The sequence below is a fragment of the Grus americana genome, chromosome 11 (assembly GCF_028858705.1).
Source record: "Grus americana isolate bGruAme1 chromosome 11, bGruAme1.mat, whole genome shotgun sequence".
NCBI lineage: Eukaryota > Metazoa > Chordata > Aves > Gruiformes > Gruidae > Grus > Grus americana.
In genome coordinates, this window is record NC_072862.1 from 19868634 (window position 1) to 19892163 (window position 23530).

At 42.4% G+C, this 23530-nt stretch overlaps 1 protein-coding gene across 3 annotated transcripts in view; it reads left to right on the forward strand.

Annotated features, from left to right (window-relative positions):
- IP6K1 (inositol hexakisphosphate kinase 1) overlaps nt 1-23530 on the forward strand; it is a 38039-nt gene that overhangs the window by 1595 nt on the left and 12914 nt on the right. For 2 of the 3 annotated variants that reach the window (XM_054838427.1, XM_054838429.1), the window contains exon 3: nt 3643-3742. The exons of the other annotated variant lie outside the window; for it this stretch is intronic. The gene's annotated coding sequence lies outside the window, so the exon portion shown is untranslated. The remainder of the gene's footprint in view (nt 1-3642; nt 3743-23530) is intronic. 3 annotated transcript variants of the gene reach the window in all.

Sequence of the window (23530 nt, forward strand, 5' to 3'; positions counted from 1 at the left end):
CGTGTAACAGTTCCTTGTTTATTGAGATGGAGAAATATTTTTCTGTGGTTGGGTTAGCTTAGCACTGAGCTAAGGTAAGTGCTTTGTTTTGGAGCAGGAAGGAAAGTGGTACATTGTGAAAAGATTACGTGTGAACTCTGTATATAGCAAGGTAACGCTGGGTTGCTGTTTCAACTGCATAAAACTCTTGTTTTGTCCATGTTTTGAATTGTCCTAATGCTAATTTTTCTTCTGATAGCTTTAGAGAGTGTTTCGTACTCTCCCTAGCTTTTTCAGCACAACCATTTCCAGGTGCCTAAGTGAACAGTCTATGCCATGCTTGTTAGAGCCAGTTAGATGGATCTGAAGTGTCCTTTTCATGGCATTGCCTTTGTTTCCTCTCTAATAAGGACTTTTGGGAGAGCAGGGGAAGTGATCCTTGGCTCCTTGAGGAGGAAGTTGATGCATACAAGGTCATTACTGTAGGAGCCTCTTATGGCCACAGGGGTGGAAAGAGTAGGATGTGCTGGTGTGGCCCTCTTCTGAACAGTGCATGTGTCTTCTCTAGGTTAGTTTCCACTCTCGTTATCCAGTAGGCACCTTGTGGCAGTTTTGCATGTTTGTTACATAGAAAAAGAGCAAGTGAGCGTGTCACTTTTGAGATGAGAAAGGGGGCAGTTTCTAGGATCCACTTCCAGTCACCAAGAGTTCTTGTTGTGCTACCTTCTGTGTGTAGCTTCACAGTCACTTTAGATTCATGTAAGTATAGACTGCAACCAACAGGAGGGTCTTGCCCTGTCACTGGTGCCAGCTGGGGTGTTTGTGCAGGTGGGAGTCATTGTTCCCTGACTTATGAGCTGATCAAACTGACTTCCCCTCTACCTGTGCCGCGCCCCCCCCGCCCCCAACTTTGTGGGTGCTTGAATGATTTTGCTGGTTGCAAGGGCAATAGCGGGCACATGGGGCTGGTGGTAAAATCGAGTCTTGTTCAGGGTAACCTGCACTGTGACTGCAGAACACTGCAACAAGGTGTTTTTAGATATTTAGTTATATAAAAATATAATTTTAAAATACATATTTACATATATTTAAAAATTAAATGGAACAGTAGCATCCATGCTTCTTTCCCTCTACCTTTCTGAATTATGTGCTACATTATGTGCTTCATCATCAGGATGACAGTACTGGGCATGTCCTTATAAAAATATTCTAGAAAGTAAAATTAGATGTGCTTTGGGATCCCGTCTCATGGCAGATTGTGTAAGTCAACTGATTTGCAAGTTACTCTGTATTGCATTGCACGTAGTGGGAAGTCAAGGTTAGAACAGCAAGCACTCAGAGGTTGAAAAATGCCCAGGCTGACGTAGTACCTGTACCCTTAATCAGTTAATTAGCTGTCTGAACAAGCATTATGATTTCTTCTTAATCATGCAGTTGCATGCTATTCTCATCCCATCTGAGCTGCCTAGTTTGTTTCTTCTCTCCTTCCCTCCCCCATATATGGAGGTTATTCATTTCGGGTAGAATTATCAAACTCTGAAGATGTGACCTTGTTCAGCATGACTAGTGTGAGATGACGAGCCCTGTACAAGCTTGGAACTGTTTGTTGACCACCTGCTTCCAGGACACAGTCTCTTTGGTTGAATGGATCACCAAATATTTGATCACTTGTCTTTTTAGATTTCAGTTTTTAGTTGATTTCTCTGTGACTAAAGGTTGTCATGGATCTGGTGAGTTCTGACTGGCACAGTGGGGTGTGGGGTGGCACTGTCTTGTGGTTTCCATTGGAATGAGGAATGTAGGTGGTAAGTTTGAAGTTGAATATCCACAGCCTGTGCTATAGAGGAGGTATGTTTGTCCCATCTGTGGCTGAAATGCAGATGCTGAGGCCACAGAATATCTGACAGGGGCCTTGTTTGAGCCGTTACTTGGGCATTGCATTGTAACCCAGGCACTTCACTTGGTGCTGTCAGATTCCCCCAATCTGCCCATTGGGAATTAGCTTGTAACGTGTTTGAGATGTGCATCACAGTTGAGTGTTGATGCCGGGATTTACAGCCTCAGAAGTCAGTGTTGACAGAAAACTGCAGCTGATCTGTTTACTCTTGCATTTGACAGTGTCATGCCATCAGTCCTTGTGCTGGGCAGGGTTTAGATTTGAACCTGACTTGCAGAGTTTGTGTGGCTCAGTAGAGCTGTGGCTCTGCACTTGCTTGTTTATATAATGTGACTTGCCTAGGAACAACTGTTTTTATTTCTGACTTCTCGCTCTTTGAGAAGGAATGCATTAAAAACAAGCCTGGTAAATACTAGGGGTCCCTAGTGAGCTCTGAAGTGGGTGAGCTAGAGAAAAGGAGTGAAAGAAAAGAAGGAAGTGCGGCAGAACCTCCGCAAGAGTCATGTCAAGTATTTGTATTACTTGCTGTAAACTGAAGGAACCCTTCAGATCTATGGAGGAGCAGCTAGCAGTCTCCCTCTTTTATATTCCTGATGTGACAGGAATGCAGAGCAGGATGCTGGCAAGTGTTTAATCTCAGGTTTGTTGCTGCTGTCATAGGGGTGTTGGGGGAGGAGGAGGAAGTGTTTGTGCATGGCTGCTTAGTTTCTGTTTTGCAGGCATCGCCTGCACTCAGTGCTTGTGCTGTTCTGATGTGGCAGCAGCTGTTATTTTTGGTTTTCCCAGCGTGCTGTTCAAGTAGATGTACTTCCTAATAGATGCAGTTCTCTTAATTGGCGTGTTGGGGTGCCTGTGCTTCCTATATAGTCCCCATCAGTGCAAACTACTCTGCAGATAGTACTAAGGTGCAAGTCATTTGCCTTTGTTTATTTCTGTATGCTCCTCTATATGCATTTTTTAGTGGTGTTAACTGTGTATAAAAGACAAGCTTATTTAGGCTTTCTTTTACCTTGCATAACCCCTGTCAGTGTGCGGTCAGTTTTGTTCACAACAAATGATTTTATCCCATTCTCTGGGAGTAAAGGAATAACCTTTGCTATTATTATTATTAATTGTATAATGATATCCACGGTAGTTAACATTGGTGCAATTGTTTCTGTTCAAAAATAACATGGGTGTAGCTGCCATAATTGTATTAGTAGATCTGTGTCAACCAAATCTGATAAAAGCAGTAAAAAAGGTTATGAGATGTAATATGCGTATCCTGGTAGGATGTTACTACGTGTGGTTGAGAGCTCTGTTAGATAAGCTTTCTTTGATTTGGTTTTTGTAGTTAGAAAGGTTATCTCCTCCACCAGCTGTCCTGCTGCTTTGCCAAACGTTGCCTCCCTTGTATTGGGGCCTGCAGCAGTGCCTGTTCAGCTGCCATAGTTTAATTTCTTCGTTAATACCCATCAGTGTCTTGTGAACCAGGCCAGACAAAGAACAGGCATGCATCCTGTTTTGCCCTCCCCACTGGTTGGGAATCCTTGGCTGAGGGATGGAGGAGGCAGGTGGGGACAGTGGTCCCCTCAGCATTTGGTAAAGAGTCAGAGTCCAGAGGAATGAGTGAGAGCATTTGCATCCTGAAAGGAGCTCGCTGTGAAGTCTGGTCCCAGACCCGGGAGAAAGCATGCTCTCAAACGTTCTGAATTGATCAGCAAGTAAGGATCTAAATAAAAGCTAATTTAGCGCTTCCTAACTTGTTTCCATACAACATCTTCCAGGCTGACTTGCTTCTGGTGTCCTGCTCCCTCTTGATTGCGAGAGGTTGGCTCCATATTCCAGTGCCTGCTCAGCAGAGAGAGCTTGGGTGACATCTCTAAGGTAACTTTTTTCTGTTTTGCCCAGAATACACATGCAGCCACCCTAAATATCATGCAAAGAGAAATAAGCTGCTTGCTTTTTGCCTCTCACTTTGTAATTTTACCCTTGAAATATGTAGATATTGTTTGTGGGAGGTATCCTCTCATCTTTGGAGGATACTAGAGGGATGCCCAGGTAAGTGCACTAGAACAGAGTGAAAAGCTCGGTCCTGTATTGTATTTGCTAACTTGTAATCAAGTCGGTGTCAGTTCTTTGTAATAAGAACTAAGCTTCCAAGATTTGGAGGCTAACTTGTATGCTCTAGCAATTCTGGCCACTTAGCTGAAATGCAGTTGAATAATCTTACGATGATTTTGGAAATCTATCATTGTCTATTTTTTATCTTTTTCTTTCTATTCTGACATTAGTTTGCTGAAAGATGATAGGTTGGCTTGATAGTCTTTCAGGCTGAAAGGGATTATTTTGTGCTGTTCTAAATTTGGAAGAAAGTCTAGCATACCTGTTTTCCCCCAGTTCTTTATCAACAAAGATATGACTCGTTAGCAGTACCTGTAGTATAAGCATTTGTTTGCCATCAGACTTGAATGAGCTTGTTTCCTTGAGAGACCGCATGTTTAAATGGTGGTTATGTCACACAGTTCACTTTTCTGGTGGGAAGGCCCCTGACTTGTGTGACTAATGGTCTTTGCTAGTTTGAAGTGCAACAGGTGATTACCAGAGATGCCGAGCTCCACGGCTACCTTCCTGGCGTAGGGAGAGGAGAGATGCGGTGCCTTCTCTGCAGGGGATGCTCCTGTGGCTTTGTCACAGCTGACTTAAGTGCTGATCTAAAGGTGAACTATTGTATAGCTCATACGTTCTGCTGTGACATTGCTCTTTTTTTTGCCCCTGTGGTTCTAGGCTGAGCTGTATTTTCCTAATTTTTTTTAAACTGCCAGAGTAGTTTTATACAAAATACCATGTAATCTTTAATTGGGATTAGCATTGTCCACTGTGGGTATCAAAGTATTGTCCAGCATTTCAAAAAGTGACTTTAGAAGAAAGGCGCAAGAAGATAGGGCTGGCTGTTTGTTCTGTGTCCTTTGACAGTACTGTCTAAGCAGCTTAAGCACGTGTGGGGAGGCAGTCATGATCTCATTACAGCTAACTATAGGCGATAAGCAGCTTCGAGCACCAAAATCAGTGCACCAGTGAATGCAGATGTCAGTGAGTTATTTAAAGCAGGAAGGATTTGGGAGAGAAGCCTAGAGGCTACATAGTCCTGTGTCAGTGGCTGAATCAAACCAAAGAACTTCAGTGAAACTGTTGGAGCTATTGCAGAAGATGAGGTATAATTGTGCTCTTGTCTTGGTTTGAGTACTGTTGTGGATTGTAAGTAAAACTGGTAAAGTCCTGGAGCTTTGGAAGGCCCTCGCAACACTTGCTGCCTAGTGGAAGGTATATTTCGCTTTTCCAGACTGTGTGTAAAGCTATGTGGCAGCTCTGAGGGAGGTATACCTGGCAGATTCATGGGGGTTGACTCTCTCATCCCACAAATCTAGGGAGGGTAAAAAAAGGCCTTTTAACTTCAGTCTTTTAAGTCTGTCCCAAAAAGATTGTTAAAGGAGTCTGAAGCTCAGTTTGTGTTGAAACACTACATGTGCAGGGGTTTTTTTTAGATATTTTCTTAAACACCCTCACAGCTCCTATGATAAAACCTACATCAGGTTAATCTTAATATGTGGATTTTGCTTAGATTAAATGTGACCATATACAAAATGATTATGGATACCCTTACTGTTGCAAATATGGGAATGGTTTGCTTTATTTCCCATTTGGACCAAATACTGTGTTTTTTCTTATGCTGTACAAGTGGCATTTTCTTTGGTTGGGTACGAATCATCTTTATGTAATTGAGGTCTTAAATATTCTGCAGTTCTTACCACAAGTGTTGACCTGAATATACTTATTAAAATCTGAAGGTAAGCTAAATCTGAACCAATAAGCATCATCAGGCATGTTTTACGCATCCTTTATTTTTACAGAACTGAGAAAAAACCTCTAACTCCATTAGTCAGACTGAGTAAATACCACTGTTTTGCACCGTGTGGAATCTGAATAGTTTTCACTCTTTCTTCAGGTGCTATGCACGCTGGTATTTTTTTTCCTGTAATAGCAGCACTCAGGGTTTCTGTTTTTCCCCTTAATTATTCTTAGCTTTAGTTAAGTAAGATCACAGGTATTTTTGTTCATTAGTCATGTAGCATCCTTAGGCCTGACACTTCTATGTGTATTTCGGCAGTTGAGAATACAGTGAACCTATTGACGACTTGGTTCTCCTAATAACAAAACCCAGTCATCTTAAATGAATTCTCATTTGTAAATGTAGCTCGGCTCAAATATTTGTAGTTAAAATAGTTAAGGATATTGTATCATTCACCAGGCAAAAGTAAACCAAGCTCCTCATTCACTGCAGTTAAAATATCTTCCTAAGACCTGGAAGTTAAAGGTTACAAGTCAGATTATGAAATGTTCTTGTGTTTTTTATACTTCATCCTATTATGACATGACAACCAGAAGAAAATTCAAAACCTTTTAAAAATTCTGATAAGGTCAGTGTCTTTTAGCAGTGAGCTTGGCAGGTTGACTCTTCCACGCGTGCAAAGCAGTTTCTATTGTTTCAGGTTTACTATCATTTGCAGTTTTCTTATGATATTCAAAGAGAACTGTGTGTTGTTTTCTACCCATAGTGCTTGTTAGTTTGTGTCTTTCAGTCTGAGCAGGTACGCTTCTGGTGCCTGTTATCACGGTATTGAATTGGAGAAGAAAATTAAAATTTGCTTTCCCTAGTTATATATGGCCCATGATACATTGTAACCTGAATGGATGTGAGAATACATCTGATTTAGCACACTGATGTTTTGTAGAAGCTGCAACATGGTCTTCTAGTATCTTTGGAGGAATTCAAGCAATGAAGCTGGTGAAGGGTCTAGACTACAAGTCTGATGAGGAGCAGCTGAGGGAACTGGGGTTGTTTAGCCTGGAGAAAAGGGGGCTGAGGGGACACCTTATCGTTCTCTACAACTAGATTTTAAGGTGTGAAAAATCAAGATAGCTTTTATACATTTGAGACAGACCTGCTATTAAAAGCAAACTTGCCACACTCTGTGTGTCTTCCAAATGAATGTGTGCTGTGCTTTTTTTAGCATATGGGGCAAAAGTAATTTATTTATTTTTTTATATGTATGTGCAGGTGCTGCACTTAATTAGATGCAGGCCAATTTGACAGTAGATCAGGTTTAACAAATAACTTTCTTTTTGCTTTGGCTTTACAGGTCTGTTACTTAGCCAGTGGGCTCAGTTGGTTTAAGTGGCGCTCTAGAAAGCCTGTTGGAAAGAGCTTTGAGCTCCACTTCAGCAGCTTAACATTTAGATAAGATATTGGAAATTTGTGACCTGTAGAGTGTTTACAAGAACTTGCTTGCAACTACTGTGGTGAATAGGAAGTTAAATATAGGCTTCGTTTGTCTGATTCTTCACTTTGTTTGAAAAGGAGGAGTTTCTTGTTTCAAACCTTCAGAACAGAACTGGCTGGTGTGGTAGAGTATTCCCAGAGGCCTGCTGCCCAGTGTCAGCGTATAAGGAGAGTAATAGTGAAGATTTGGAGTATTAAGGGTCCCTTTCCTTTGGAAGGAGCTTAAGAAATACAGTAGGGTGAATTATATTAAGGGACTGCTGCTTTGGCATCCGGGAGCTCCCTTCTCCTTGGATATTTCTTTTTGCCATGCCAAAGTTACATGGGATCCCTTGGAAGTGTGAGGTTCGCTAGAAGGCAGCACCAAAGGATGGTAGTGCTTGCTCCTGGTCTGGTAAAATGATCTCGCAGACATTTTTAAATGCCAAGTTTCATTTTTTTGCTCTTCAAGATGCATCGCATCTTGCCAAGCTTGAAGCTGTGACTGGCTGTCCAATTCACGTATCTTCTGAGAAGATAGCCTCCAGTTCAGATTGCCTTTCATTTTCCCTCAAGTGGCCGGGGGTGTGTTTGTTAATTCTCTGCCCTTTACCTTCAGAGCATACTGCAAACCACAAAACCCCTGAGGTACTTTAACAGCTTTAAGATTTTCAGTATGAGTGATTGAGAGTCTTGCAGATTATGCTGATCCCCAGAAGAGTAACAGGATAACAAAAGGCCCAAATCAAAATCCCTTCCATGACCCTGAGTTGTGTGTCATGTATGTTTTGCTGTATTAGATTTTTTTAATGTCACAAGGGATGTGGAAGTATCCTCACATGAAATTCTCTGTAGAATTGTAGCTAGTTTCAAACAAAATTTGCTACCTTAGCTTTAAGGGCCATCAGATACTGTATCATATGTTACTTAAATTATGTACTAGCTTTAGTGTACTGTCTTTGTCTAACATAGATTGTTATGACAGAAACTTAGTTAATTCCTATTCAAAACCACAAAACCAAAATGTTGCATTTTATCCCTGTATTTGTATGGCATTGTTTACTTTCCTGCAGCACCTGCATTGAGTTGTTTTGTTTGGTTTTTTTTCCTAACATGGAGCTCAGGTTTTCTCTTTCCTTCTCCTCTCTGTGTTTTGTTTTTTGTTTGGTTTTTTTTTTTAGTGTGTTGACCATACAAGAGAATGTACCGTATATGAGAAGGTACCTTCATTTGGTACTTTCTCATGGAAAAAATCACAATGAAGAAGTGTCAAGTTGGGAAGTTATAGCTCATGTTTTCTTGCCTGTGACCCTTAAGGGTTATCTACTTAGGAAAATTAAACATATCAAGTAGGGGGCATGGATTTGCAACGTGATTATGTGGCTTTAACTCCCTGTGGACATGCTTATAAGGTCATTTCTGCTACAAATGCTTGGGACAGCTGCATTAATCAGCACGTTCATCCTTGCCTAGTGCAGTTCTGCCAGTGGAATCCCTTAATGTAGATGCAGTTACAGTGGTAAAACCGTACTTTTAAAATAAAGCTTGTTTTGCTGGGGGTATTGAGAAGGTAGACAGTGATGTGAGTGCTTTTTTTGTCATTGTGACTAGCATGTGAGCTATCAGTGCTTTTTCCAAGGAAACAAGGGTCAGTTAGAAAAAGTAGGGCCCCAAAATATGTCTTTTCCAGCTGAATTAATTTTTTTTTTATCAGCAGTGTAAAAATAGAAGGGGTTGCAGCGGGAGAGGAAGGCATCCTCTATCAGTTGGTCTAATAAAAGATTTTACCTATCCCTACAAGCCTTGCTATATTTATTCCCGAATGGATGTCCACTCGGCATTGCAGGGCAACCTGCAGTTCCCTCATACAATAAATTAAGCTGTATCTTGAGCACTGATATAATCTGGAGTAGTGTACATTTGACCGCCTTGGATTTCTCTGTCTCTCTGACCATTTTCAGATGCATAAGAAACATCCAAATTTTGTTTAATATCAATGTCTTGGAACTATGTTAGTAGAAGGAACCACTAGATAACAGCTGCTCCTTGTGCTTTTGGCACAAGAATTTGTTTACCAGGGTGAAGTGAATTTGTTTGGATAATCTTGCTTTTATGCTCTCAAGTCTTTCTGTGGAACTGATGTGCTCCTAGATTGTCCTTTTCTGTTTCTGCCACTTGAGCAGAAAAGTTGCTAAAGGGTTTGGTTCTTCAGCCAAACGCAGCAGCAAATTCACTTGAAAGAGGTGCCCTAATTTATTAACAAACTCAATTCAACTGTTGATGGACTAGGACACAAATTCTTAAAATCTTGAGAATTTAATTATCAGGTAAGACTAAGTTGAAATGGAGTGCAGAGGGATCATGAAAAACAAAATGATCACCAAACTGCAGTCTTTTCAAAACAGTATACAGACAGTTACTGACTATCCTGCTGTTCCTTTCTGAAATGCCATTTTGCTGATGGCTGAAGCACCCCAGGACTGAGTGGTTTGACCAAGATCATTGAAACATTCAGTGGAAACACCAAAACCAGTAGCCTATTCCTAGTTCTTTTCTTTCCATTTGGATGACCTCAGATAGATTATGATTATCTAAAGAATCTCTTAACCAAATCAGCTGAGCACTTTGCTGACCCGTGAAACATCAGCAGAGAGATGTAAGAATTGCTGTATTTCTCCTGGTTTTAAATGTTTTAACAGCGTTCAGACAAAAGCTGGGCTGTTCGGTAAAACCGCGTGATGCCATTTGGGGCCTGCCAAACCTAAGTGGTGTCAGCTTCCCCATGTAGAAAAAGACGAGTGTAGCCGAAGCAAAATGTTTGTTCAGCTTTATCTTCACAGCGAGACAGAGAAAGAGAAAATTCTAATGTACATGCCCCTCCATTCACTCTCAAAAGCACTTCTGACTGCTGAAATGCCCTGGTATATCTCTGCCTGCATATGTGAGATTAAAGTCCTCCTGGGTAGTGAAATTCCAGATGGCATGAGGCTGGGAAGCTTACTGTTACTGCGTTGCTTTGCATGGAGGGGTAGGTGGAGCTTATGCAGACAATGTATTACAGTCACCATATTAATCTTTTTTTGTTTAAAGCTGCTGGTGGTGTATTGCCTGCAATTTTGGCAGAACTTCCTCTGGTCAGGGTGCTACTCTGATGTGGCCTAGTGGTGACAAGAAGCAGAGAGAGGTAGGACCCATGCCATGGCTAAGCATACGTTTGTTTCTGGCCACAAGTGAGGAGATGGGTGTAGTACTGATGTTTGCTTGTTTGGATCTTAAGCTTGTTCTCTTTCTAACAGCACAAGTTGTACTGGATGGGCATTGCTACAGACTTCTTGAAGGCAGAGATCCTGTAGTCCTAAGTTCCTCTAAGAGAGCCAATTGCTTGGAATCCCTTTATCTAACACTGTTCATGTCCATATAATTAATTCTCAGACAGCTTGGAAAAAGGGCAATGTGTAGATCTGAGGAGGAGATGGATCAGAGTGGTGTCACAGCCCACAGCGTATCGTAGTAATTGTAAAGTTGCTTTACAGTGAGCTTGAAGCGAACCAAATTAAATGCTGCTTTTGAAAGGCCTTAAGGGTGAGATAAGCTTGCTTGTGGTGGTTCTTCATGGCAAGTTTGTGTTTGGCTTTGATGCACAGCTCTTGGACTTGATAGATTTAAATCTAGATGTTGTCCTAATTCCTAGGAAACAAAACATTTGTGCTGCTTCCTGAGTACTGGAGCCAGCTTCTGCTCCTTACCAGCTGACTTTGCAAAGGGAGAGGAGAGCATGGAACACGTCCCTGCTCACAATGTGCTCTTTGGATAGAGTTCCTGGATCTCTACTGTGAGGTCAGTCTCCTCAAAATGACAAACACTTCTCTTCGCAGATCCTAAATGGCTGCTTAACTGTAGCTGTGCTCCATTCCTTTGGAAATTGCCTTCCCCTTGCACAGCTGGGAGTGGCATGTGGGGTCTTTGCTTAGCTGTCTTCCTCAGTAGCCCACAGGAAGAGCAGAGACAAAGAAAAGTGTTTGAATATCTGCAAGTTTTCTGAGTAGCAGAGTATTGCAGGACTGCACTCTGGAGGTGAAGAGGAAAGTGCAACTCTTTTTTTTTTTTTTTTTTGTGCTGTGAAATGCAAAAATGCACAGAGAGTAGCACAACATTTTCCTTGTTAGTGGGAGGAAGAGGCAAGCAGGAGACTTCGTCTCCTCTGACCATAATGAGGTCTGTATACCTTTTGCATTTAAGATCTCAAGATAAATATGTGAGTTGGCAAGTCACTACAAAGGAATTTTTGCTGAAGTCAGGTCTCAGTCAGCAGCTTAATAGAATGTGGTTTCTGTAACTTGTGGAGGTTTATAAGCAGTTAATACATGTCATGCATGTTTTGCTTTAGTCGCAGTATTGCCTTTTTTTTTTTTTTTTTTTTAAATTTTATTTTGGGGAAGTAGTGGAGCTATTGGGGTAAAGGACAGGAAGTCTGCATTGCGCATCTGCATCGTGACCTGAGAAATGAATCGGCTTAGTCATAACAGTTGAGCTGTAGCGAATTGTCAGGCCATTTTCTGGCAGGCATGAGTTTCTGTCAGTGGCTTCAGCATACAGGTAAAGAAAATCCAATTTGAGTCTGTCTCTGCTGCTGAAGGAGATGTACTTAGTATTATCCATGCCTTTTCTGAAGGAACTTCTGCTTGAAGCGAAAGCTCTTTCTGGTTTGCTTGTGGTTGTTTGCCCACGTAAACAGTTTTATCATTGGAAACAGATATTGAAGTTTTCAAATCCACCTTGTTCCCAGAAGGGGGCAGGGGAGACTTGTAAGTTCTGGAGTCTGATAAAATGTACTTTTGTTTCCTTGTGTTACATTTCCGTGCTAGCTTTCAGACACAGCAGGCACTGTCATCGCTTTGGCAGCATGAGCGTGGCACAATGAGATGGCTGCTCAACGCCAGAAGCCTGCAGCAATGACCTAGGCTGCGAGCATTTTGTGTCCTTTGGTTCTCCTTTCTCCTGGGGAGCATTAGAACAGCTTTGAGTTTTCTCCTGCTGTTCCCCTTCATCTGATTAGCTGCAATATTATGCATGTAAAAACCATGAGAATATAGAGTCATCATAAAGCATCTCCTTCTCTATACCTAGAGCAGTCTGACTAGTTGGCATCTAACTGGGCAAAGATCTTCATTCCTTATTCCATCACCTAGATTTTTCTTAATTAAAACTGAAAAGAAGCTGTTCCATGAAACTTTCTTAAGGATTTTTAGGAGGGCCCGTTTTCTCTTTACAGAGCCGACTTCCCCTTACTAAGTTCACTCAGCCTGGCCAACAGTGAGAGGGAGAGTTTTTTGCCAAATGTTTTAGAAATGGGGTCATGCAACTCTCCAGCAAGTTGATTTTACATCCTGCAAAGAGACCTGTGGTTTCTTTGACAACCTGGAATACAGACAGAAAAAACTCAGCTATGTTAGCCTGCATTTCTGTCTTTCGAGTTGTGGAAACAGCTACTTTTTCTAAGGGCAGTGCTTATTACAACATCCCTGATAATTATGAGGTAGCTTCTACCTCTACATCAGCAGTAAAAGGCTAAACAAAGACTGTGCTGAATGAGGTGGCCGAATGAGTGATGGTTGGCACAGACTTGCTTGAGGTATTCGGCGCTTTTTATGCCTAAGTCTTCAGCAGTAAGGTCTCCTGGGCCCCTGGGTATAGGGGCAGGGTTCAAAGAGGAAACAGCAATCGGAAGCAAATGAAAACAAGGTGAGGGATTACTTGAGAGAATTTGAACCATGTGAGTCCATGGGACCTGATGGGCTGCACCCAAAGGTGCTGAGCTGACTGTGTCATAGTGATGCCAGTTTTGGTCATCTTTGAAAAGTCACAGAGGTGCTGGCAGGTGTCTGATCACTTGACAAGGCAAGTGTTGCACTGGTCTTCAAAATAGGCCCAAAGGATAATCCGGGGACCTACAGGCTGGTCATCCTCACTTCAGTTGCAGGGACAGTCGTGGGCCAGCTCCTTTTGGTATACCTTTCTGGGCTTGTGAAGTCAGTCAGTGTGGATTTACCAAAGGTAAGTTGTGTCTGACCCGCCTCATTGTCTTCTGTGATAAAATAATCGGATTTGTGGATGAGGACGAGCACTGGAGGCCATTTAGCTTAAGTTTACTGAGTGTTTTGATGCGGTCTCCCACAGTTTTCCTTTATGCAAGTTGGGACATTACGATCTGGATGGGTGGAGTATGAATTCAAGCACATCAGGGAATTCTGAAGAGTAAATGGAGTCAGAGGAGGATGAAGTGGTGATTCATAGAGCTCTTTCCACACAGCAGGATGATAGCTTCTGAAAGTAGGCTCTTAATCAGTCTTTGTTTTCTTCCTGAATGTCATTCTTTGCCACAATGCAATAAGAATGGATGGAAGACAGTATTTAAGAGGCTGTCTGGTTGAAATTCGTCAGTCTTGCTTATTATTGGTGTAGAAGATTAATCTGTTTTTTCTTGGAGGGAGTTTGACGTGAATGTTCTTCAAGACTACCTTGTTTTGTTTTTTCCCCCTCAGTCATATGTGCATATGTGATAGCAACTGAACTACAGTTAAGTACGTTACATGGCAGTTTTGGAGATTTTAGTCATACCTGACTTAAACTGCCACGGAGAATGTATGTGGAACACTGAGAGGTTGGTTTGTAAAGAACAACAGTTGCTCAAAATGTAAAGTAACTTCCTTTTCGGCAGGTTACAGCCTCTCTGGATTTGACCCACTTTCTAGTATAAAAGCTGGAGGTTTCCCATCAGTCCAGATCTACTATGCACTTAGATTTCCCTTCAGTGTTCCTAAAATACTAGGGAGCATCTGATAATCTTTTTGGGATTATCAATCTGGAAAGAATACTGTTTCTTTAGAGCTGGGCAGGCTCAGGTATGTCTACTTGTGCCCAAGGAACTGTAATTGCAAAATTCAGTATATGATCCTTGCTTTGGAATTTTTTTCCTTTCCATTATTGCTATTACTCCTTTGCTGCAGCCAGTGGTATACTTTGGCATTAAGAATTCAGTTTAAGCTATTTAGTGTGGTAGCATGCTAAATTAAGGTGCCAGTTATGAGCAAAGAGGTTAATGGTCTTGCATAACACTTGTCTTGAGGTTTTTTGTCACTGCAGAATTAAAAATAGCCATTAGAAGCTCTGTTTTGTCCTAGTTGTGGATTTTTCTATGGAAATCAATTATCTGCAGCAACTGACATTTTTTTTAATCAAAGCTTTTTTTTCCGTTTTAAAAGCACCATAATTCAGAAGTTGCAAACAGATACTAAAAATTCAAGTTCACCGCAAGCTGCTTGTGTTTGTCTTTCAGTTAATGATCTCTTGGAAAGCTGTAGATCATTCTTATTTTATTGAAACTACTTAAGGAATGTAATTTGAACTCCTCTGCATTTACAGCTTTTGTAATAATTCTTCATGGGTTTATCTCCTTGTGACTTTTGTGCTTCTGTGGTTAACCCTGTAGCTTCTCTGTACAGTTATTGATTAAAACTCAACTCTTGGCTTCACTTAGCTATTTGCACTGTGTAGTCTGAAACAGGCAAAAATGTGGAGCATTGTTACAGATGCATCTGAGATCATCTTGTGTTGTGTTAGCCACATACTCCTTTTTTTTTTCCTTCTGAGAACATTTTACCATTTGTCCCAAATCAGAACTGACCGTAGCCCTTGGGATTAACTTGTATATGTGTCTAATCTCATCCTAAATCTCCATTCACAGAGATTCCGTATCTTTGCTAGCAATGCGTTCCTACCTGTCAAGGTTTCTCTTCATGCTCAGTCTTTGCGGTTTTCACAACTTTGTAATACATAGTGTGTTTTTAACTTTGATTACTTTATGAAGGAAAGCCAGCATACATTCACCTGCATGGCAGCATAGATTGCTTCATGTCTGTGCGCTATTAAGTGGCAAGGGAAATTATTTCCTGGGTATGGTTTATCTAGGGATCATTAAGGACTTGCTTCATAGACTCCATTCAGAAATGTCCAAATGGTGTCATCTTGGAAGGTGCAAAAACCAGGAGGGGGGAAGAGCTGTCCTCAAATTCTTGGTTCCTGGTGTCTAAGAAAAACAAAGATTTATGTAATTGAATTTGCTGCAGTCATCTCCTTGGCTTTCCATTTGAGATGCCAGTGTGTTCTTGCAGTGCATTGCTGCTCCTCACTTCTTGAAACTACACCTGGGCTTAGTGCTTGCTGAGACTTCCTCTTCGGTTTGGTACAGTACAGTCTGTATGTGAGCTGCAGAGCTATGAACCATGTTCACTAGACTTGTCCTAATTTTTTAGTATATGACATTCTCTGGTTTTTCGTTGTTCCTTGATGAAATGTCTGCTTCCAAGGGTAGTTGATAGCTTGCATGTGCCAATAAGCTGAACTGATCTGCACTAAGCAGACCTGCAGCTGGGCATGCAGCAGTCACAAAGCAGAGTCCCCACCAAACACCACTGGCTGTGGCTTTCTCTGCTTGCGTTAGAGGTTCCATTTAAAGTTCTGATCTTTGAGCAGTGACCTTTATAAATTCTTCTAGTATCTCTCTGCTGATAAGAATGAAGAGACAAGACATAGTATTAATGTGTAATATCAGTGGGCTCCCAAGGGTGGGATTTGTAATCCTCTTAAAAGAGAGACGAGTCAAAGAAGCTTTGGGAGGTCACCTTTTGCGGGGTGAGAAACAATCCCTGTGCCAAGCTCTGCCCCTTTGTGATCAATTTCTCTCCCTTTTTTCGTATTTCATCTCTCAGCAGCAGAAAATAGATCTAGATGAATCCTGCAGGTCTTGACCTCTGTAAAACTCCTACTGCCTCAGGTTTGCACAAGCAGAGACTACCTGCCAGAAGACAGCTGTGTGTGTATGGGTTGATAATCTTATGTGACAGCATTATGAAGTCTTACTCTCTACAGTTACTAGTCTATTGGTCATGAGACACTTAGAGCATGCTTTGATCTAAATGGGACCACATACTTCTGCTTAGCACTCTGCAGCTTCACTGCAGTTTTACCTTTGCCTTATTTTGTCACACATATATTTTACTTGTATTGCAGAGTTGTGAGAAATTCAGGTGTCTAAATGCAGTCTTAAATGATGACTTTACTGAATGCTCTTAGTGTTTTAAAATCCTTTAACATGTGTATTTGATATTTAAAGAGAAATACTTCCAATATTAGTGACAAAGTGTCAGCAGTCAAGAATTTATTAAGATAAACTTCTTCTCATTTATGATATTCTGGTGATTTGTTGGAACAGAGATGTTGTAGCATTTGCTCATGAACATCCTGTTTTCTTTGAAAAGACCTACTTTTTTTTGCAAGATTATCCAAATACAGTAGTGCTGAACACTTGCTGCTTATTCAAGAGGCAGCCACAGCTTTAACTCTGAATTTTGGAGGAGCGAATTGTCTGTGGAAGTAGCCCAGCCTGTTCTTTGAGCATGCTGTCCTCCAAATGGCGGCAAGATGACAAGCAGGAACTGAACTTGCTGCATCTCTGAGGCAAAACTAGGACTTCCAGGAATCCATCATTTGATCAGTGCTGTGTCCAGAGTTAGGTGTTACAAGCAATGACACGAGCACGCAGTGAGCTTTGTTATATTGATTGACAGCTACTCCGGGTAGTACCTGCATTTAAGTTGTGTACATTACTGCTGAAATCAGTTTGATTATGGATCACTTCACAGTAAGTGTTGCAGTGGTTTCTTTTTTCAATAAAGCTTGGTTGTGCAGAAGTGGTCAGCTTTCTGAAGTGACTTTTTAGTAGTTTAACTAAGGTAGAGAGTGCCTTGGACATAACCCAGGCAGCAGTTTCTAAGAATTCTTTGTTGTTCATGAATCAATGTTGTTTGTATAATGTTGTTGTCACTGTTCCTCCTGGCTTTACTCCCCAGTACTGCTTGCACATGCTGCTGCTGTTTGTCATGCCCTAGTTAAGCACAACAGGCTGTTTCTCTCTCTCCCTTATAGCTCTGAAAATAATGCTGCTAACAAATAAATAAAGATTTATTTTTGAGGAAAGAGGGCATTTTAAGTATTAATGGTGTGTTGTGGAAAATTAAAACATGAAGACTTAGATCTGCTGATTTTTTTTTTATGTGCAATTTAAATCTTTTGTACAAGACTGGTTTTGTATAAATGTTACGTAGTCCTGTTGTGATATTTTGTCTATGCTGAGTAAGAGTGCAGCTTCGCAGTCACTTGAAGCTGAGCTTTAGCCTTTCCTTGCCTTTAGTCACAGGTGCCCACCGTCTCCCTTCTTTTGATGCTAGGGGGATTGAACCATATGGTCAGATCCGTTAGGGACCTGATCTGCCTGAAAACTGAGGGCTTTTTGTTTTGTTTTATAAGTTGCCGGTTTAATTTCCTACCGGATCAGGTACTTAATCTAGCTGTCTGCAGAGTGCTGATGCTGGTGTAAAGACGACATCAGGAGAGAGGTGAAAAAAGTTGAGTGATCTTTCTGCTGGGAGCAGCAACTCATATCTCTTTAAAGTCAGGGTGAGACTGTTCTCTGAGCGCAGGGTTGCAGGACAGTTGAAGCTGAATGAAACTGGCCCTGCTTGCCCTTCTGCCTGCCCTTCCACTGCTGGATGATTCTCCCCTTTTACTTTTGTTGGGCGCTGGCACTGAACCAGTTCAGGAAGCCACACTGGCACAAACAACTTTTTTCCCGGGTTAACATTTTTTTTTTGCCAGGTTAGTTTCTGAGCAGGATCAGGTGAGTGCCAGTGCTGACTCAGGAGAGGGGATGGGTTTGAAGAGTGCTGACTTAGATTTATTTAAGCTGTCATAGAACTAGATGCATGTTAAGGAACAAAAGGTAAGATTTGCCAAATACCAATTTTGTTAGTTTTCTGTGTCCTCATGGGTTGATTTGAAACATCTACAAAACGAGGCTGCTGAACAGCTTAGAGACTGTGATTCTTGCCTTCTAGAGCAGACACAACAGAAACTGTAGAAATGTTGTTTCCTGAAGGTGTTTCATTAACATGCCTCCTACCCTGTTCCAGAAGTCAAATCTTAATGGTTATTCAATCTTTTGTGCCTTGTTTTCAATGAGAAGGCCTTACATAATGGTGTGTGTCTGATGTGGATACCTGTCACCAGCTGAAAGCAGAGAACTGAGAACCAGGTCCTTTCAAGTAGGTTGCCAGGCAGCCATCAAATAGGAACTATTTTCGGTTGGTTTTGTTTCAAACAGTGTTTGAGCCAGTAATTTGGGAAAAGAACCTTCAGTCTGTTTCTCTCGTGGTCATTTCTAGAGTGCTAGCATGTCATCATTGCTTAGTGCTTCTTTTGGTTTTCCACCTTTCTTTTTGTATTTCCATGTTAAAATTCAACTGCAATTGAAGAGTTGCCAAAACTGCAGGTAGAGTCCCTGCTTCTTGAATGTCACAGTCTTCAAATCGGTGGGAATCTGCACATTGTGTAGGCTTGAGTTTTTTGAATGGAAGATAACCAAGATAGTTAATGGTTATGCAATTTCTAGGAGAGTTTTGTTTCGGAACTTGGCCCAAAGCTGTTCATTCGCATCAGTGACTTTGTTAGTCATGTTTTGATATTTATTTCAGCATGCAGACTGCAAAAATGACATATAATTTAGGACAAGCAACAGCTCAAGGGAGCTCAGTAGCCATGCCTTACTTGTAGGATGCTCATCAGCGTGACCTCATTTTGTCTCATTAAAGAGACCCTCCACGTGGTTGCGAGCTGCAGCAGCAAAGTACCCTACGTGTTCAGTTTAGCAAGTAATCCTGTTCTACAGCAGCCATGAAATAAGAGGTGAGCTGGGAATGCAAACGTTGGCTTTGGGCACAAGGATAACCATCAGCAATTCAGGCATCTTGTGCTGATACAACTGTTTGTACAGCTGCACAATAGATTGGGGATCTGACCTGGGTTGAAAAGTAATCCTTAAAAAAAACCAAAACAAAGTGCTAGTTTATTTTTAACTGTGATCAGTTCCCAATTTGATTCATAGTGAGGCTGCAAACAGTTGTACCAGCACAGCCGAGCTGAGTGGGAGGCTGCTGCTCATGCTGGCGCAGCTGTCAAAGGATTGCCTGTGTAACCATGCTCTGAAGAAATAACTGAAGGAGGAATTAGAAACTTATTTGGCTTGATCAGTGCCAAAAGAAATCTGAACATAATATTGGGTATTTTTTTTTTTAAAGCCAGGCATTTGGATGGAGTTGGTTTTGTTGTGGAAGATCACTTTAAAGAGCAACCAAGACAAGCAGTTGTCTCCACCCCAAAATCTGCCCTGTTTTACCAAACTAGAGAGAATGTAGTAGATGAATAAAGTATCAACATGTACTTTTTCCTCATGCAGACCAAGCTTTTGATGTATGTTTTTTTTTTTTGACTGTCATTTCCCTAGGGGAGAGCTGGAGGCCTAGCTGTTCACCTGGATTTTCTTCCTTAATTCAATGTTTTTACACATTCTGAAAGCAGAAAAAAATTATGAAGTGCAGGTAGATGAAACTTTTTTGCTTGACTTTTAATTTCAAATAGATTTTATATTTTGTTTTTCTGGGTAGGTCTTGTTTTTTTTCTTTTCTCTCTTCTGAGGATTTCTTAGGAGATGGTGGAGGGCAGAGAAACAGAAAACACCCCTTCTTTCTCTTTGGCAGCCCACATGTGATCTGAAAGTGGAGTATACGTGTGCCCTTGCTTTTGAGTCAGGGAAGTTGACTGTTCTTCCTGTTGCAGGATCCTCACTTTAGTCTCTATGCTTTGCTTTCTGTGTGTGGCAAGTATAAGATGCAGCACATTGACTGTTCCTTTCAGTTCCTGTCAACAACCCTCTCAAGCCTGAAAATTTATTTTATTGCTGCACAAATACTTCCCTTTTCTGGGATTTTGGTGCTTTTGCTGGAGGTTTCGTCTTGTTCTTATGCAAGCTGGGAGGATCTTCTCCCATCTTCCCACCAGCCATCCAGGTGTCTGTACTGGCTAGGTGCCTGAGGGACACCAGCCTAAGGTGAACCGTTCCTACTTGTCGAGTCTGCGTGGAGGTGTGAGTGGGAGCTCAAGCTCCAGAGGTGCTTGCACAAGTGTGTGTGACAGCATCTTACCAGCCTGGGAGCCAGCAGTTACTCTGTAGGTGATTAGGCCAAAGTGACTTCCTTGGCTCCAACCTTGACACCTCCAAGGACTTCTGGGGCATTTTTAACCAGGAGAAGATGAGGTAGGAACTTCCTTACGAGGTGCCATTGTTCTCTTTGCCCTATTGTGGCACAAACCTGAGACTGCCGCTCTCCTGATTGTGGTGGATTCTTGTCTGTTTGGTGGGTCTGCCCCGCTGGCACTGAGCAGTCCCCCCCAGTGCCATCCTTTTGGCTAAGCTCTGTGCACATTACCACAAAATTGCACCTTCCTTTCTCTCCTCTAGCAGTGGCTTGCCGTGGTGTGTCTGTCCTCTGGTTCACCAGCTCTGACTCATTCTCTTAGTGTCAGCAGATTAGTGTGGTGCATTTACCTGCTCATCTGTCCCACCTTCTGATGCTGTTGAGGTTGTGGAATTTGGTACCCACAGCTGACATGAAAGTGTGATGTTTCTGAACATACTCCTCCCCATGCTGAACTCAGCACAGTCATTCCATCATCTTCCTACTGGGGAGGCATTTGGGTGGAGTTACCTGGATGATCCTGCATCCTCCGGGACTTCCTTAGGGATCTGGCTGGCTTATTTAAGCCTCGCTCTTGGGGAGGAGGCCAAGGTCTGTGACTGAAGAGCAGGTATGCTTTATTATGAGTGTTAATGAAAACTTTAAACATAAGATTTTGAGGCAAATTGTTCCTTCTGCTTATTCAGTCTAGAAGTTGAGTTACAAATTATTTCCAAGTTAGTCTTTGAGCAAAACCTCTTCAATGGGATTGATGTGAATTCCCCCACACACGCTATGAATGCAAGGACTGCAGTTTTCTGCTATGGGCCCCTTCGCTAGTGTGAATTCAGGAAATGTCTTTGTAGTGGGTTGGGTTGGTTCCTTATGGTTTGTGACTGTTGAAAGTAAGCTCCTTTCTAATTGTGTCTGTTGGATCTGAGAGCTGTGCTGAACGGCAGCGTTTGCATTGGAATAGTTTAAAAATAACCTGTATCCAGCGGAGACTTTTTTCCTTTTTGTAAATGAGATGAAGAGAAGCCAGAAATTAGTTCACAGAAAGCTCAACAGTGAGGCCTCACAAGCATTCATCTTCCCTAAGCTCTTCTCTAGAAAGCATGCGCCATATCCTCATCTCTCCTATAAAATGCAAAGCTGATATTAAATGACCCTGCTCTCCTAGAGAAGAAAATCTTCTGGGCTGGTACTGATAAAGCAACCTTTTGTTAATGTACGTATTCGATCAGGTCTTGCTGCTATGGAAACTCTCAGGCTTGGACTGAAGCCAGTGCTTCTGAACAGAGAGGGAAGGTGCCCTTTACTACTGAGGTAGGGTATGTTTGTGGTGAGATGCAGCGGGATTCAGCGGCTTGGCTCCCTCTCGCTCATCCTCCCTGCCTACTGGAGAGGAAAGAGTGGTGATGGCCTGACTGTGGCTGGACCTTCCTCCAGCCTCCCCTTTGCAGTGACACTGATAGCAGTGACAAGGACTGGCAGGTCCCCAGGCAGCCTGTGTCCTCCTGCCAACGCGCTGCATTTCTCCAGTGGAGAAGGGGAAGCCTGAAGAAAAGAGCAGCAAGGGAATTAAATCGGCTTATATCATCCCTGTTACGTGCAGTCCTCTCCCGCTCCCCAGCCTGAAGTCATCACAGTAGCGCCAGCTTTTCCAGGATCAGGCCGAGCAGGAATACAAGCTAGAAGAGGCTGTTTGAGCTCCAGCTTTGGTTACCCTCACGTGCAGATAGCTGTATGGCAGATGTTCACAAAGCCTCGCAGAGCACCTGCTCCATATGTTGCCGAACGTGACAGACATTCCCTACGCACCCTTGTGTGCTAAGGCTTGGCATTAAAATGAAAAGGTTACCACTGTAGCATGCCAGTGTGAGCAAACAGGTATTGTGTGTGCCCTGGGTCTAGATCCCTAGCAAGGAATTCAGGTACCTCATCCCTCCTTGAAAGCATGCCGTGCTTTATACATAGGTGATGGCAGAAGGGCCTTTGCAATTCCAGCTAATCTGGCTGCTAAGAAAAAAGCCGCCTTTAACCCCATATGTAGGTACTGGTTTTACTGAGGGGTTTAGGCATTCCAGCCATCCATGCGTTGAAAGTGCATAGTTTGGCCTCCCTTTCTTCAGAAAGAGCTGAAAAGACTTGGCTTCCGCTCCTTTCTTAGGAAGAGAAGAAGAGAAAATTCTTGGTCTGACAGGCTACTGGCAGAAGTGCTGAAGCTTTGTAATTAGTGTGATATATGTATGGCACAGTCTTCCTTCGGATCAATAGGAGACAGAAACACAGGGTATGCCTAAGGACTCGTATTACAAGCTTAATTTTATTTTCCATGTGGTCCTTTCTATAAGTTCAATCAAGCTCTGTCTTAAAGTAGATTAGGCTCTTTCCTGGTGTGCACTTCAGCAGTGGGTGCATTTGTGCCCTGTTGTTGAGGGAGGAAAAGGATTGGTGAAGGGAGTGTGCTTTTGTTCAGCCAGTGGCATGGAGTGGAGCACACCTCTCCGTGGCTGTTGTCCTCTCCGTGGCATTGCTATGGTTGTTTACTGCAGTTCCTCTACCAGCCTCACTGTTGGCATTCTTTTCCTCAGCTGGCATTCTTCAACAGCTTCCCCTAAAACTTCAGTTTTGCTTTTTGATGTATGCCTAAGGATCGTATTCTTTCTGGCCTCGATCTGAAGAGCCAGGCTTGCCTTGGTGAGGGCAGCGTGTCCAAAAAGGCCTGTATTTGGTAATAGTTCACGTGTTGGGCAGAAGATGCAGGAGGAGGCTCAGGGTTCAAAGGTACGTGTTCAAGCAGGCTAGGAAGGTTTGTAGCTTCCTGGGTGCCAGGCTGGCCAAATGCTTCTGGTTATGTCCTAAATGTTGCTGCAGGTTCTTGCAGACTTGTGTTCTCTGCCCAGGTCCCAGGGGACACCTCTATTTTCTGCTGACTAGACAGACGTGTCTCAGGCCTGTGGGTCAGCTTTTGTGCTGGGAAGCTGATCTCATAGCACAGTGGGAGATGCTTTTTTTCTTAACTGGATTTTGTTCTGTAAAAGTTGGGTCACCCAATCCAGCACGACTAGAAAACACTGTGCTTTTCAGCATGGATGCTTCTGCTCTTTGCTAACAAGCCTAGCTCACAAGAAGCAGTCACCAGGCGCCTGTTGACCAGATACAAAATACCAGCGTACCAAGCAAGAGGACTATAGTATCCTCGTGCTTTGCCTCTGACTGCTTTGG